The sequence below is a fragment of the Rana temporaria genome (assembly GCF_905171775.1).
Source record: "Rana temporaria chromosome 2 unlocalized genomic scaffold, aRanTem1.1 chr2e, whole genome shotgun sequence".
Taxonomy (NCBI): Eukaryota; Metazoa; Chordata; class Amphibia; order Anura; family Ranidae; genus Rana; species Rana temporaria.
Window position 1 is genome coordinate 435,647 of NW_024404410.1, and position 18,092 is coordinate 453,738.

Sequence of the window (18,092 nt, forward strand, 5' to 3'; positions counted from 1 at the left end):
TTATAAAAAAAAAAAATTCCAGCTGTAAATCCTGTAGTGATGTAGTGATTGTCCCACAGCTATCACATGGTACCTGGACCAGACACAGCACCCTGTACCATGTGATAGCTGTGGGCCAATCACAACACACAGTAGTTATGAATGTAATCCAGTCATGACAGTGAAAAACATCAGCAAACCAAAGTGTCAAAAAAGTCAATCCTGATCAAACCTCCTCCCTCCAAGAGTAGTACATTGTCACTGAACTAATCTGATGAAAGAATGCAGAACAAATATATATAAAAAAAAATTGTTTAAAATGTTAAAAAAAAATACTTTAAAAATATGTATCTATTTTTTAACATACTGTCACCAGTCAGTGTCGCTAATCACTGCCACATCAGTCATATGATGGCGCTGTACTGCGCTGGTGACAGGATGTAAAAGAAAAAAAAAAAGTTTTGATTTCTTAATTTCCCTAAAAATTGTGATGAAAATATACAACTTCAAAAAACTTGCCATGACTCCTACTAAATACCTCAAATTGTGTACATTTCAAAAATAGGTCCTTGGGGGGGGTATTTGCACTATCCCAGCATTTTAGGGGCCCAAAGAAATTAGATAAGCCATCAGTACATCAGGATTGATCAATTTTCCAATATACCATAGCTTGTAGATGCTATAACTTTCCCATAAACCAATTAATAAGCATTTATTTGGATTTTTTTAGCTACAAAATGTAGTAGAATGCATTTTTGCCAAACTATATGAAGACATTTTATTTTATTGGATATGTTTTATAGCAGAAAGTAGAAAATTGAGTTTTTTTTCAAAATATTCATTTTTTTAATTAATATAATAAAAAATAAGTAGCACTGTGCCAAATGGCAAAAAGAAAATGTTCTGGTCATGAAGGGTGTAAAACCTTCCGGAGCTAACGTAGTTCAAGCTTATCAGTCCCAAAAAATCTGATGTGTACATTTGGGTAGACTACAAATGCTAAAGATATAGGCCTAGATTCAGGTATGGCCGATCTACGTTGCGCGGGCGTAGCATACCGTATTTACGCTATGCCGCCGCAACTTAGAGAGGCAAGTGCTGTATTCACAAAGCACTTGCCTCCTAAGTTACGGCGGCGTAGCGTAAATGGGCCGGCGTAAGCACGCGTAAATCAAAGTAGGCTGTAGGGGGCGTGTTGTATTTAAATGAGGCTTGACCCCATGTAGATGCATGGCCGAACAAACGGCGCATGTGCGCACATGCTCAGTATCACGTCGTATTTACGCCCCAAAAATACGTCGGCTCAATGCCTGTGACGTGAACGTAATTTACGCACAGCCCTATTCACGTATGACTTACGCAAACAACGTAAAAAGATACCCTTGTTCTGACGTCCATACTTTGCATGGGATGCACCACCTAGAGACCAGCTTTATCTTTACGCTGGTGTATCTCTAACGTAAACGGCGTAACTAATTGCGACGGGCGCACGTACGTTCGTGAATTGGCGTATCTAGTCATTTGCATATTCTATGCCGAAGCGCCACCTAGCGGCCAGCGTAAATATGCACCCTAAGATACGACGGCATAGGAGACTTACACCGCTCGTATCTTAGCCTAATTTAAGCGTATCTGGTTTCCAGAATACGCTTAAATTTACGACGGCGCAGATTCGGACTTACGACGGCGTATCTACTGATACGCCGACGTAAGTCTCTGAGAATCTGGCCCATAATGTGCAGAACTGAGACATTGCCAGAACTAAAAATGCTCTGATACTCAAAGGGTTAAAGGAGAGAAAGGCCCGGGACTAAAATGGTTAATGACAGATTGGGCAAAATCAATAATGACATACATAGTGCATAGTTACACTTAACATCTCACAATTAGCTAGATTCACAAAGACCGCCCTAACTTTGCGGCGGCGTAGTGTATCGTGTTTACACTACGCCGCCGTAAGTTAGTGAGGCAAGTACATGATTCACAAAGTACTTGCCTGCTAAGTTACGGCAGCGTAGCGTAAATCGGGCAGGCGTAAGCGTGGTTAATTCAAATTTGGCTGAGGGGGCGTGTTTTATGTTAATGGAGGGTGCCCTGACGTGATTGACGTATTTTACAAACGGCGCATGCGCCATCCATGTACATATCCCAGTGTGCATTGCGGCAAAGTACGCCGCACAATCGTATTGGTTTCAACGTGGACGTAAATTACGTCCAGCCCTATTTACGGACGACTTACGCAAACAATGTCAAATTTTCAAATTTCGACGTGGGAACGACGGCCAAACTTAACATTACTATTCCAGCTATTTGATGGAATAACTAGGCATGAAAGTGTGTCACGTAAACGGCGTATCTTTACTGCGTCGGGCAAGCGTACGTTCGTGAATCGGCGTATCTACTCATTTACATATTCTAGGCCGAATGCAATGGAAGCGCCACCTAGCGGTCAGCCTGAAAAGTACACTTTAGGATACGACGGTGTAAGACACTTACACCGCTCGTATCTGTGCCTTATTTAAGCGTATCTGGTTACCAGAATACACTTAAATTTGCATCGGCGCAAATTCAGACTTAGGCCGGCATATCTACTGATACGCAAGCCTAAGTCTTTCTGAATCCACCAAAATGTTTCCAGGGTAAAAAAAAAAAAAAAAGGATCTGCTACCTAAAAGGGTAACTTCTTCCAGAGTTTCCTCACTGCAGCTAAAGCTTGTGGATCCTCTGATGTTTGATTAGCCTGGAATTAACCGTAAAATCTTTGTCACATTCAGAACACTGATATGGCTTCTCTCCAGTGTGAATCCTCTGGTGTATGACCAGACCTGACTTCCTTGTAAACTCTTTATCGCATTCAGAACACTGATATGGTTTCTCTCCAGTGTGAACCACCCTCTGGTGTCTGATAAGATATGACTTCTGTATAAAAGCTTTATCACATTCAGAACACTTATATTGTTTTTCTCCAGTATGAACCCTCTGGTGACTGATAAGGTGCGACTTCTGTATAAAAGCTTTGTCACATTCAGAACACTGATATGGTTTCTCTCCAGTGTGAATCCTCTGGTGTATGATAAGGATTGACTTCTGTATGAAAACTTTGTCACATTCAGAACACTGATATGGTTTCTCTCCAGTGTGAATCCTCTGGTGTATGATAAGGATTGACTTATGTGTAAAAGCTTTGCCACATTCAGAACACTGATATGGTTTCTCTCCAGTGTGAATCCTCTGGTGTCCGATAAGGTGTGACTTCTGTGTAAAAGCTTTGTCACATTCAGAACACTCATAGGGCTTCTCTTCAATGTGAATTTTCTGATGTCTATTAAGCCCTTGCTTGTCTGTATAAGTCTTGTCACATTGAGAACACTCATAGGGCTTAGTGTGAATCATCTGGTGACTGATAAGTTCTCTCTTTAAGAAAGCTTTTTCACATTCAGAACACTCATACCGCTTCTTTCCCGTGTGAATCATCTGGTGACTGATAAGGTGTGACTTTGTTTTAACAGCTTTGTCAGATTCTGAACATTGATATGGCTTCTCTCCAGTGTGAACCTTCTGGTGTGTGATACGTTTTGTCTCCAAAACTTGGTTCATCAATCCACCTGTACAAGAAAAAAAAACGGAATTCTATATAAATGGCTAAATAAAGATGTTTTTTTTTAGAAATGTTCATTATTAAAAAATATCTAATATATAGAAACAATATTATACATGTTTATATTTTTGTATTTTATTTGACTGAGGACACCATGATTCCCATTGGCTGGTAAAATTGACAATGTATTACAACTTCCTGCAGGAGAATGTCATTATTTGTTTTAATTTAGAGCATTGTTCTGCATAGTGATGGGGGGGAGGGGGATGTGCTTGGGATTGACTTGTTGGCACCTTTCCCAAATCTATCTAAAACTCCAAACATTGCCGATGTAAATACAAACCTCATTGAAGTCAATAGGAGGCAAATTCTGAAAACCCAAGTTACACTCACCAGTAACGTCTTTTCCAGAAGTCTTTGAAGACAGCATCTGAGTGAGAGAACACTCCTCCTCCCATTCCCAGGAAACACTGCATCTAACAATCTTTTAAAAGGACTGTCTCCAGCAGGCCCCTCAGTTCATTCAGAGTATGTTCAGCCCAGTGCTGGAACAAGTTAATCCAGTGTCTGGAGTCAAAACAGGAAGCTGCAACTCCCCCCCCCCCCACCTATCATCCCCAATCCCTGTTGGGTAGAGAAGGGGGCGGTGTTAATTTACCTGCACATTGTGTAATGTTTGTGGCATCCAATTGCATAATAAAGAGATTTTTAATACAGCTTACCTGTAAAATCTTTTTCTTGGAGTACATCACGGGACACAGAGCGGCATATTCATTACTATATGGGTTATATGGAGTACCTTCAGGTGATGGACACTGGCAATCTCAAACAGGAAGTCCCCTCCCTATATAACCCCCTCCCATAGGAGGAGTACCTCAGTTTTGTAGCAAGCAGTATGCCTCCCAAAATGGTCCCCAAAAGAGGGGTGGGAGCTCTGTGTCCCGTGATGTACTCCAAGAAAAAGATTTTACAGGTAATCTGTATTAAAAATCTCTTTTTCTTTATCGTACATCACGGGACACAGCGCGGCATATTCATTACTATATGGGATGTCCCAAAGCAATGCTTACAATGAGGGGAGGGAGAACATCTTCCCAAGACAAAAGGATTTAATTTAGAGATATACTCAAATCATAATAAATCCAACTTAGTTGAGAAAAAATAATTTTAAATTTTAAATTTAACTCAAAAGGGAGCCCCCCGGAATCCGAGGGTCTCAAACTGCAGCCTGCAGCACTGCCTGCCCAATGGCTGTATCAGTATTCCTTCTTACGTCCAACTTGTAGAATTTTGTAAACGTGTGGACAGAAGACCAGGTTGCCGCCTTGCAAACTTGAGCCATAGAGATCTGGTGGTGTGCTGCCCAGGAGGCGCCCATGGCCCTAGTAGAATAAGCCTTTAACCACTTAAGCCCCGGACCATATTGTTGCCTAAAGACCCAAGGGGTTTTTACAGTTCGTGACTGCGTCGCTTTAACAGACGATTGCGCGGTCGTGCGGCGTGGCTCCCAAACAAAATTGGCGTCCTTTTTTCCCCACAAATAGAGCTTTCTTTTGGTGGTATTTGATCACCTCTGCGGTTTTTATTTTTTGCGCTATAAACAAAAATAGAGCGACAATTTTGGAAAAAATGCAATATTTTTTACTTTTTGCTATAATAAATATCCCCCAAAAACATATATATATTTTTTTCCCTCAGTTTAGGCCGATACGTATTCTTCTACCTATTTTTGGTATAAAAAAAAAAATCGCAATAATCGTTTATCGGTTGGTTTGCGCAAAATTTATAGCGTTTACAAAATAGGGGATAGTTTTTTTGCATTTTTTTTTTTTTACTACTAATGGCGGCGATCAGCGATTTTTTTCGTGACTGCGACATTATGGCGGACACTTCGGACAATTTTGACACATTTTTGGGACCATTGTCATTTTCACAGCAAAAAATGCATTTAAATTGCATTCTTTATTGTGAAAATGACAGTTGCAGTTTGGGAGTTAAACACAGGGGGCGCTGTAACATTTAGGGATCACTGTGTGTGTGTTTACTAGTGTAGGGGGGTGTGGCTGTAGGAATGACATCATCGATCGGGTCTCCCCTATAAAGGGAATCACCCGATCGATGCACCGCCACAGTGAAGCACGGGGAAGCCGTGTTTACACACGGCTCTCCCCGTTCTTCAGCTCCGGGGAGCGATCGCGACGGAGCGGCTATAAACAAATAGCCGCGCCGTCGTCCCGGATCGCTCCCCGAGGGAACCCGACTGCCGCATGTACCGGGGGGGTCCCGATCGGACCCCCCACCCACGTCTAGCAGAGGACGTACAGGTACGTACATGTGCCTGTCCGTGCCATTCTGCTGATGTAAATGTACATGAGGAGGTCAGGAAGTGGTTAATGATAACGGAGGAGGCAACCCCTTCAAGCCGTAGGCCTGAGTGATTAACTGTTTAATCCACCTCGAGATGGTGGATTTTGCAGCTGCCTGCCCCTTCTTGGGCCCATCCGGTAAAATGAACAACACATATGTTTTCCAGATCTTCTCTGTAGCTTTAAGATAGGCCTTCATGGCCCTGACAATATCCAAGGTATGCAGCAACCCTTCCTTTCTGGAAGTAGGTTTAGGAAAGAAGGATGGTAATACCAAATCCTGGTTTAGATGAAAACTGGATATAACCTTTGGTAGGAAGGAAGGATGAGGGCGGAGAACGACCTTGTCCTTATGTAAAATAAGATATGGTTCCTTACAGGATAAGGCTGCCAGTTCCGATACTCTTCTGGCGGAAACCATGGCGACCAAAAATACTAACTTCCTTGTCAGTAAAACCAAAGGAATTTCAGCCAACGGCTCAAAAGGTTGTTTCTGTAAACTTGACAGAACAAGATTTAAATCCCACGGACAAAGTGGGGATTTAACTGGAGGATTAATACGTAAGACCCCTTGCATGAAGGTCTTAACCAGCGAGTGGGTGGCCAGCGGCCGCTGAAACCACACTGACAAAGCTGAAATCTGTCCTTTGATTGTGCTTAATGCCAGTCCTTTATCCACTCCTAGCTGGAGAAAACGTAATACTCTATCGAGAAAGCCATAGCTTGGACTCACACCAGCCTACATAGGCCTTCCAGACCCTGTAATAAATCACCCTAGAGACCGGTTTCCTGGCTCTGATTAGGGTAGAGATTACTTTCTGAGACAGACCTCTACCCCTGAGAATCAGGGATTCAGCTTCCAGGCCATCAAATTTAGATGCCGTAAGGCAGGGTGGAGGATCGGACCTTGCGATAGCAGGTCTGGCCGTAGAGGAAGAGTCCAAGGGTCTCCCACTACCATCTTTAGGATTAGTGAATACCATGCCCTTCTGGGCCATGCTGGAGCTACCAGGATGACTGGTATGTGCTCCACCCTGATCCTGCGCAGCAGGCGGGGTAGTAACTGGAGCGGGGGAAATGCATAAAGAAGTTTGAACTGATGCCAAGGGCAAACCAGCGCATTGGTTCCGCAGGCCATCGGATCCCTTGAGCGGGATATGAACCTGTCTAGCTTCTTGTTGAGTCTCGATGCCATGACATCCACGTCCGGCACTCCCCATCTCTGGCAGAGTGTCTGAAAGACCTGTGGATGTAGAGACCATTCCCCCGGCAACAGAGTCTGGCGACTTAAGAAGTCCGCCTGAAGGTTGTCCACTCCTGGAATGAATATTGCCGATATGCAGGGCACATGAGCTTCTGCCCATAGAAGAATCAAGCTCACCTCTCTCTGAGCGGCTTGACTCTTGGTTCCCCCTTGGTGATTTATGTATGCCACTGCCGTGGCATTGTCCGATTGAATTCTCACTGGGAACCCCTGCAACTTGGACGTCCAAGCCCTGAGGGCTAGTCGAGCAGCTCTGAGCTCCAAGATGTTGATGGGCAACTGCTTCTCTGGCTTTGCCCAAGTACCTTGGCGAGTGCAACCATCCAAAATTGCTCCCCAGCCCGTCAGGCTGGCGTCTGTGGTTACTGTCTTCCAAGCCACTGGGCTGAAAGACTTCCCCTTCAGTAGATTCTGAGGGTCTAACCACCAACACAGACTTTGTCGGACTCTTGATGAGAGCGGCAAAGGGATATCCAAGGCCTGTGGCCTCCTGCTCCATGACAGGATGGCTGCCTGCAGGATGCGAGTGTGGCTCTGGGCGTACGGTACCGCTTCGAACGTGGCCACCATCTTGCCTAGTAACCGCATACATAGGCGGACAGTTGGTTCTTTCTTGCTTAGAACCAGTAGGATTAACTCCTTGATGGCTTTGACCTTTATCAGAGGCAGAAACACCCTTTGTTGTTCTGTGTCTAATCTCATGCCGAGATATTCCAACTGCCTTGTGGGCTGGAATGCTGATTTTTCTCGATTTAGGACCCAGCCGAACCTCTCGAGGTACTGAACTGTGAGGGCCACTGCTCGTTCCAAGCCAGGAGACGAGTGATCTATGACTAGGAGGTCGTCCAGGTACGCTAGGATCGTGACCCCTTGGATCCTTAGGTTGGCTAGGATTGGAGCTAGGACCTTCGTAAACACCCGGGGGGCCGTAGCCAACCCGAAGGGAAGCGCCACGAATTGGAAATGACGCAGAGCCACCGAGAAGCGTAGAAATCTTTGATGTGGCTGGTAAATTGGAACATGAAGGTAAGCATCCTTTATGTCTATGGATGCCATAAAGTCGTCCTTCTGAAGTGCGGCAGCTGCTGACCGCACGGATTCCATCCGAAATGAGCGGACCTTTAGGTATGCATTCACCATTTTTAAGTCCAAAATTGGCCTGACATCGCCGTTGGGCTTTGGTATGATGAATAGGTTGGAGTAGAAACCTAGCCCCTGTTCTTGGACTGGTACCTCTACTATTACCTCCTGAGAGAGTAGATGATTCAATGCCGCCATTAATGCGGCTCCCTTCCTCGGATCGTTTGGTACTCTTGACTCCTGAAAATGAGGAGGAGGAAACTTTAGGAAGTCTAGTTTGTAGCCTGTAGCCACGGAAGACCGTACCCATCTGTCGGGAATGCTGGCCTCCCAAACCTCTGCAAAGAGACGCAGTCTTCCCCCCACCTTTGTGGGTGGGGCGCCCCTTCATAAGGCCGGCTTGGGGACTGGCTTTGCTGGCTTGCGAAACCATTGCTTCTTGCCTCCGGCGGCCTGTCCCTGCGATTTGTTAAAGTTTGATCTTGCAGGAGGCCGTCGATACTGTTTGGTATTGGAAGGCCCCTGCCCAGGGGAGTACTGTCGTTTAAACGCAGGCCCCCGAAACTTCTTCTTGGTGGGCAACAGAGTACTTTTTCCGCTTGAAATGGTCTGAATGTATTTATCCAGGTCTTCTCCGAAGAGTCGTCCTCCATGGAAGGGGAACCCTACCAGGAGCTTCTTGCATGGGGGCTCTGCCTCTCAGCTCTTTAACCATAAGAGTCTTCTCATATGGATAAGGGATAACGATAAACGTGACGCTTGCTGAATAGAATCCTTAATCGCATCTACCGTAAAGCGTATGGCCCTAGGGACATCCGAAAATTCTTCTGCCTGCTGGGCAGGAATAAGTTTAAGCATCTGCTTAGCTTGATCCGATAATGCTTGTGCAACCCCAATTGCAGCCACAGCTGGCTGCACTACTGCCCTTGCAGTAGTGAAGGAGGTTTTAAGTAGCGTTTCCAAGCGTTTATCAACCGGATCCTTGAACACCTGTATGTTTTCTACAGGGCATGTTAAAGATTTGTTAACACATGAGATGGTTGCGTCCACAGCCGGGGCTGCCCATCTCTTGGAAAATTTCTCTTCCATAGGATATAAGGCAGAGAATCTTTTAGGTGGTACAAAGATTCTATCTGGCTTGGTCCAATCTTGGAACATAACTTCCTCTAGCAGAGGATGGATCGGAAAAACCGCATTGCTTTGAGGCGCTTTTAGTGAGCCCAAAGCTGAAACCGTTGATACTTGGAGATCTGGTACTGGCAAGTTGAATGACCAAGTCTGTTAATACTTGAACCCACCAGCTCTCCCCTTGGGAGGCTGCGCCAGACTCCTCCGTACCCGGATCCTTGATCCCTGAACCTACTTGGTCCTTGTCCAAGAGGTCGTCCAATTCCCCTGCGGAAGGGACCTCCTCATCTGAGGGTTCACGCTCGGGCGACGGAGATCTATTCCGTTTTCTGCCCCGCATAGCCTTGGCTATCATTTTTTCCATTCTTTTTTCCCCATCTCCTTTAGAGAGGTGGACAGTACCTCGTCCGTGACCACCCTAGGGTTGGACTGACCCGTGCCAGCTCCAGCCCCAGATCCCGATGGTCCCACCAAGGCTCCCTCTGGGGAAAGCAGCGGCATGACTTTGTCCGAGACCTCAGACTCTCTGGGGGAATCCCCACTTCTTGTACCCTCTGAACCAGATGCCATGGTACAATACCGAGGTACGCCCGCTACTTAACGGTGTTTGGAAAAATAAATAGTTATTGCCCAAAAACCTTTTTGGGGAAAAAATGCCTTCCTTCTTATTAACTTGGTTTGTTTCTTTTCTTTTTTTTTTAAACCAAAGAAAGAAAAACCATTCTGTCCCCTTTAGTAGTATTGCCAAAAAACTGCTGAAAAAGAAACACCTATCTCTAGGGTAAAGGACAGTCTTTTTCAAGACTGTAATACTCTTCTTTGGCCACTGTGTGTCCTCGGCGCCCCACGCTGCCGCTCTGGTCCTTCCTCTCTCAGTTCCAACACTCACTGAGCTGGGAACACATTGGAAGGGCCGCCCTTTCCTTTTACCTACAGGCCCGCCCTTCCCCTGTCAGCAAACGGCGCGAAATTGCGCCCATATAACGGGGACGCGGGCGTGCGCGCCCGCCGGCGGGGGGGGGGTCTAGGGGGTCACACAAGAAGGTCAGAGGCTGATCCTGCCGTCCAGGCCAGGATCTCTCCCTAAGGAATCATGGACACAGAGCGGCATGTCTTCCCTGCAGCAACCGCCTGGACCTCTCTGAGCAGGCTTGCAGGTAGGAGCATTCATTCCCAGCTTTTTTTTTTTTTTTACATAAGAAACCTCAGTAGATTCCCAGGGGCTTCTCTTAGAGAGAATTGTCACTATACACACAGGCCCTTTTTCAATGCTTTCTAGCACCAGTTGCAATACTACCAGGGAGGTCACCTTTATGGGGAATATATACATATAGAGTCATCCTATCCTAAGATATGTGACTCACCTTGCCAGATGCAGCGCATAAACTTTAGGCATGTCCCACTGTGACCCCCCCCCAGAAAACCTGCTGCAAACCAAGTTCCGCAAGTTTCCCCTTCACTTACCTGCTCCATGCCGCAGGACTTTGCATAGCAAGAGGTCCAATCTTCCCCCATCTCCGTGGGGCGTCTAGACCTTCAGGCCCTGGGTTCCTATGAAGGATCCACTGTCCTGGGCCCATATAGCACTCTGGCAACAGAAACATTAGGCCCCCAAAGGTTTCTAAGTCCTGGGCCCAGAGTCCAGCTCTCTGGACAGAAAGCATTATGGGCTATACCCCAATGGTTTGGGGTCCGGTTGCTGACCACTTTAGCACTGAGGCCTTTGGACAGAACCGGTTAGCCCACCTTAATCCCAAGGATGTGGAGGCAAGCTAAACCATGACCAACACCTAAGACACTGGCGTAAAAACTGAGGTACTCCTCCTATGGGAGGGGGTTATATAGGGAGGGGACTTCCTGTTTGAGATTGCCAGTGTCCATCACCTGAAGGTACTCCATATAACCCACTAGTAATGAATATGCCGCTCTGTGTCCCGTGATGTACGATAAAGAAAGCAATATTTTTTACATTAGCCGACTGCAGACTTTAGCCTAATGTCAGATGAATACAGGTCATAGGAGTGCAGAAAGAAGTGCATTTTGGTGACCTACAGGGGTCCTTTCACATGGGTATTTCTTTCAGGTCCTCCTCTCAATTTGATAATGAGTGAAAAATATAGCGCAACCCCCAAAAAAATTACAACTAAAAATTGGATATAATGGACAAACTAAAACAATGTATCCGCTAGGAAACAATCAAAAAGCTAGCAATTCTCAGATGTAATGAACATATGGTGCACTGATCTAAATGAAAAGCGCTGAGTCACTGGCTTGGCAGACAGTGTAGTTGAAAATTTCACACACAGATCAATGTATCAAACTGAGAGACAATCACAGAGCTAGCAGTTCTCAAATGTAATAAAAATATATAGGGCCAAATCCTCAAAAGAGATACGACGGAGTAACTGCTGTTACTCCGTCGTATCCCTGGTCCTAACTATGGAACTGATCCACAGAATCACTTTTCCATAGTTAGGGAGAAGATCCGGCATGTGTAATTGAATTACACTGCCGGATCTTAGGATGCAGTACCGCATCCGCCGCTGGGGGCATTTCGTGTCGAAATGCCGCCTCGGGTATGCAAATTAGCACTTACGGAGATCCACAAAGCTTTTCTGCTTCGTTTTTTCTCCGTAAGTATTAAGTTGCATACGCAAAATTAGGGCTGCTTTTACAAGGTGTAAAGTTAGTACACCATGTAAAAGCAGACCCTTCTGTCTAGCGACGCGTTTTTTTTTCGAATTTGAATTTTTTTTTGCGCGCCGTATCTTTTTTTTTCCCAACGCAACTTTATTGACCCGTCGCAATCCACAAAGCCCGACGTAACGTAATTTCGCGCTATGCACGTTGGGAAAATGATGTCACGAGCATGCGCAGTACGGCCGGCGCGGGAGCGCGCCTCATTTAAATGGGAATCGCCCCCATGAAATGAGGAACGCCTTGCGCCGGCGGAATTTAAGTTACACGGCCAGAAATTTCTAGGTAAGTGCTTTGTGGATCGGGCACTTAGGTAGAAATTTTAAGGCAGTGTAACTTAAATTAGAAATTCGCCGTTACGCCGGGTCTTTGTGGATTTGGCCCATAGTCCCCTGATCTGAATAAAAGCGCTGAGACACTGGCTTAGCAGACAGTGTAGCTGAATTTTCCACACAAAAAAAAACAATGTATCAACTGGGAAAAAAATGGCAAGAAAATTATCGCAATAATTTTGTCCAACCATCTGAGGAAGTTGGCATGGAGGAGGGAGTTAGTGGAGAATCTGAACCATTACCCCCACCCCCCCTCCGTGACAACACCAGATGCCAGCCTGGACCCTACCCCATACCTCCTCCAGCTCGTGATTCGAGAGCAGGGGGTGGGAGGACACCCCAGCATATGACCAATAGAGGAAACTCTAATTCCTACAAAACCCCTTCCAATTCATCCAATAGCTATCTACCACTTACCAATACGAACCCCAGAAATCAGGGTAAACCCATTTCCGGAGGAGGTATGAGGGGAAGTAGACACCCTCAAGGACCTAGTTCCCATCAGCCAGTAACTCAACAATACCCTCCGAGTAGAGCGCCTCCTATTGATCATTATGGACATTATGAGGAGCCATCCTATTATGGGCACCCAGATGGGGGACATCAGGGAAAAATTTCTCGTTCCCCAGGGGTACATTGGAGGCAGGATGTTATGGGAGGAGACCCACAGAATTCCTCACAAGGTTATAGATCAGATCATGAATTTTACTATCCAGAACATGATAAACCTAAAATCAGAAATTTGGACGATCCATCTGGAGTCCAGCCCTTGAGGAACAAAAAGGATAGTTTTTTAGGGAAGGGACGGGGAAGAAAGGAAAGACAAAGAGAGGATGTAGAGGAGGTCAATGGAGGAACCCCAAAAAATCCAGAAAGAAGTAAAATGTGAAGGTGGAGTAGAACTCACTCCATCTGAGAAGCTCATTTTAAATCAGGGACTCAAATATGCACCACGAAAACCTCTCAACAAATTTCAAACATTTCTAGACATAAACAAGTTCACTAGGAAGTTGAGCATGAAACAGTGGCCCAGATTCAGGTACGACTTGCACATTATTTGCGGAGGCACAGGGCAACGATTTTGCCCTACGCCCCTGCAAATAATTTGCGCTGCCTTCGATTCACGGAGCAGTAAATTGCCCTGCGTAAGCGCGCGCAATGTAAATGATCCCGTAAGGGGCGGGAATCATTTAAATTAAATTACAATCACGTCAAAACCAATACGTCCTTGCGGCGTACTTTGCCTCAATGCACACTGGCATATGTACACGGACGGCGCATGCGCCGTTCGTAAAAAACATCAATCACGTCGGGTCACAGTTAATATGCATAAAACACGCCCCCACATCCTCATTTGAATTAGGCGCGCTTACACCGGCCTATTCACACTACGCCGCCGTAACTTAGGAAGCAAGTACTTTGTGAATACAGTACTTGCCTCTCTAACTTACGGCGGCATAGTGTAAATACGCTACGCCACCACAAAGATGTGCGCCCCTACCTGAATCCAGCGAATAGTGCCCCTTATACTGCTGCTCAGGGGGGACAAATGATTTGGGTCTGTGGTCAGCCGGATGAAAACAATGTTCAGCCATAGTGGTCAGTGGGAGGAGAAATGTCCTCTATCTGTTGTTACATACTATGGTATCGGGGTACAGGGATGTGGGGGGTCAGACAACACACGGGGTATCACTTTCTGTTGTATATCCACAGAAATCACCCAGCACGCTGGCATATTGTCAGGAGAACCCCAAGTTCCCACCCCAGACAGGGGTAACAGCTGTATAACAGCACACACTGGATCCTGCCAGAAAGCTGGCACTACAAAGCACTAATCACAGACAGTGAGACATTTCCTGGTCGGGATCCCTGTGGATCGGGAAATATCTCACTGCCTGTGATTAATGCTTTGCAGTGCCGGCTTTCTGGCGGGATCGGGCACATGGGGTTGTGAAAATGCTCAAGCCCATCCCTACTGGCCAGTAAAACCAGCTGTGATAGACTTGGCACAGCCTGAAATACCTCTGCCCACCACTAGAGGGAGACTCCACACATATCTAGCTGGCTGACCAGACTCTAGTAACACACAACATGGTGACAGGGACAAAATGGGGTGAACAGGGAGGCAGTTGGGGTGACAGGGAAGTGGGGTGGACAAGTGGGAAATGAGAGGTAAATGGGAGGGAAAAAATTGCCCGTTATCTGTGGTCAGTGGGGTTGGGGGGGGATATTCAATGAAGGGAAATGTTGGACATTAGTGATTTTTTAGGAAAAATGGGAATATAGTAGAGAGAAAAGAGGCATTGGTTCTCAGTGGGCTGATAGAGGGGTGGACAGGGGGGCAATAGGGGAAATAGGGGTGGATGGAGGAGATAGCGAGGGGATGGGGGGAGTTAGTAGTGGGAGATGAATACCTGGATGATGTTGTCCTGGTCTGGAGGGTGATGTGGATCTCCTCTGATGAGTCTTCTATGGTTGGGGTCCTCTCGGATGGTCCCTCTTGGCTCCTCTGATGAGTCTTCTATGGTTGGGGTCCTCTCGGATGGTCCCTCTTGGCTCCTCTTCTATGGTCGGGTGATTTCTGACTCTTCCCAGCACGGTGACTGGACATGAAGGGGGAAATCTCTCCCAACTCTCGGCTTCCCTTCCTCTGGCTCACAAGTGTCCACAATCAGGGGAAAGTTCTCCTCCGTGTCCCCGATGGAAGATGGAGGCTTCTTGTCCTGGCTGAGAGGTGTGAGGGACGTTCTGTGTCTGCACTACGGATCTGGGAAGACTCCAATCACATTGTGAGCCAGCTTCCTCACTGGGGCCCCTCCCCTACAGACATCCTGGGGCCATGCTCACTACAAACAAAGAGAGAGGGGGAGGGGGAGTCAAATTTGAAGTCATTCAGGGCCATGTGCTTCTTATTCACTACAACCCAAGGAAACCCCTCCCCTTTTAACCACTTGACCCCCCCAGGCTTTTTTGGCACTTTTTGTTTACAAATTGAAATCAGTACGTTTTGCTAGAAAATTACTTAGAACCCCCAAACATTTTACTTCTAGCAAAGACCCTAGAGAATAACATGGTGATCATTACAATGTTTTATATCACACAGTATTTGTGTAGGGGTTTTGCAAATGCAATTTTTGGTAGGAAAAAAACACAACAGTCACCCCAATTATTTTGTATAATGCGAAAGATGATGTTACAGCGAGTAAATAGATACCCAACATGTCACACTTTATAATTGCGCACACTCCTGGAATGGCAACAAACTACAATACTTATAAATCGACATAGGTGACGCTTTAAACGCCTTTACAGGTTACCATTTTGGAGATACAGAGGAGGTCTGATGCTAGAATTATTGCTCTCGCTCTGACGATCACATGTGTGGTGCGATCGCTGGCCGGACATACGTGTGCGTTCGCATTTGTATGTGAGCACGGGGGATGGGGGCCCTTACTTTACATTCTATTTTTTTTTAACACTGTAACTTTAAGCATTTGTGTGCAGGGAGGGATGGGGGCACTTTAAATATTTTTATTTTTATTATTATTATTTATTTTACTTTTTATTTTTACACCGTCCCTTTATTTTTTATCACTTATATTCCTATTACAAGAAATATAAACCTCCCTTGTAATAGAAATAAGAGATGATGAAGACTTTGGCTTTATAGATTTCACGTTTTATTGTTTTTTTTTCTCTCTTTATATGGATGGTTCCTATGCAATCTAGAGAGTTGAGAATTGGATCCTGGAATGTGCGTGGATTGGGCACTCCAGTTAAGAGAGCTGCTGTATTTGACATGCTGGATGTGTATGAGGTAGGACTGATCTGTCTGCAGGAGACACACTATACCAATGAAATTAAGAAACAAGTCCAGAGTAAGAAATTTCAATATCAATACCACTCAGTACACACCTCCTATTCAAGGGGAGTGTCTGTTATGGATAAAGGAGGAGTGTTGTTTACCTGTAGACAGATCAGTATTGATGAAGAGGGGCGGTACATTTTTCTTTATTGTGTAATTGAGAACAAGGAATATGTTTTAGCAAATATATATATCCCACCGCCATTTAAGTTGGAAGTTATGTACAAACTAATGAATTTTATGATGGATAAGCCGGGTATCCCAGTTATAGCAGTGGGGGATTTTAACAAGGTTATAAATAAAGATAGGGATAGATTCCCAAGGGGAAACAAACCAAATACTTCTGAGAGCCGGTTGTCTCAGTTTCTACAGGAAGCAGGACTGTTAGATGTCTGGAGGGAGAGAAATCCAGAGGTGTTACAATATTCTTGTTGCTCTAGTTCCTATAATACACTTTCAAGGATAGATCTCGTACTGGGCAGGGCCGTCTTTAATATGGATTGGACCCTGGGCAAACATTTTCTTGGGCCCCCCCCCCTCTCATGAAATTTAGCTCTCCACCCCAACATCTCAAAAAACAAACACACACATAGAATTATCAAAAAAAAAACTTTAATAATGTAAACATAAAGAACTAGTCCACAAGCAAGTCAAGTCCTTAGCTAGATCTGTAACAGTAAGTACTTGTCAACGTAATACCTTTTAGTAAAAGAGTGTAAATCAACATTATGTTTTGTGTATAAAACAAATAACTATGTTGTCTAGTAACACAAAAATAAATATTAATAAATAAAACAACAATTAACAACAATAGTACAAAGAAAATATTGCGCTTGTTTAGCAAAAATAAGTGAAGCTGCGATCAAAAGTGTTATACTACACAAAGACAAATTGTAAAGGGAAGGAGATCGCGCTAAAAGTAACAGTGAATGGTGAAAAAAGTTCAAATCAATGTAGATAGTCCCGCCACACAGGCAAATTCATAAAAATAATCTCCCAGGTGCACCAACGAAATCCACAAGAAGAGTGCTTTAAAGGAAAGATCCTCCACCAAGGTTAAAAAGGGCCTCTTACCGGATGGAATTGATCTCCAGATTATAAGAGATCTCACACAGCATGATAAGAGGTACTGGAATGATATCACATAGGCAGCCACAGCATTGGAATCCTTATCAGAGTGAGTCCTCATTAAGGCGTTCTCGCTGTGGCGATTCAGGAAGTGAGATCTCACTTCCTGAATCGCCACAGCGAGAACGCCTTGTCATTGTCCCCTGTCGACTCCTGTATTATCTCTCGCAAAGGCTGCCGGGAGTTGTAGTTTGCTGCGTTTCCCAGTGTTTCCCTGTCATGGCTGCCTCCAGTTAGGGAGAAGGTGGACAGGTTGTGCTTTGCAATCAGCGGAGCCCTGTGGGAGGTGTGCAGCTGGCAAGCTTCTGCCTTAATGAGGACTCACTCTGATAAGGATTCCAATGCTGTGGCTGCCTATGTGATATCATTCCAGTACCTCTTATCATGCTGTGTGAGATCTCTTATAATCTGGAGATCAATTCCATCCAGTAAGAGGCCCTTTTTAACCTTGGTGGAGGATCTTTCCTTTTAAGCACTCTTCTTGTGGATTTCGTTGGTGCACCTGGGAGATTATTTTTATGAATTTGCCTGTGTGGCGGGACTATCTACATTGATTTGAACTTTTTTCACCATTCACTGTTACTTTTAGCGCGATCTCCTTCCCTTTACAATTAACAACAATACACAGCAATTAAATAAATAATATCAAAACGTA

The 18,092-nt window shown here is 45.2% G+C and overlaps 1 long non-coding RNA gene across 1 annotated transcript; it reads right to left on the reverse strand.

The window, feature by feature from the left end:
* Positions 1–3,411: 3,411 nt before the first annotated feature.
* LOC120921561 lies at positions 3,412–15,258 on the reverse strand. The gene is made up of 2 exons (XR_005744915.1): positions 14,859–15,258; positions 3,412–3,584 (listed from the first exon to the last, which is right to left on the reverse strand). It is a non-coding gene; the product is annotated as an uncharacterized LOC120921561 (long non-coding RNA).
* Positions 15,259–18,092: the final 2,834 nt, after the last annotated feature.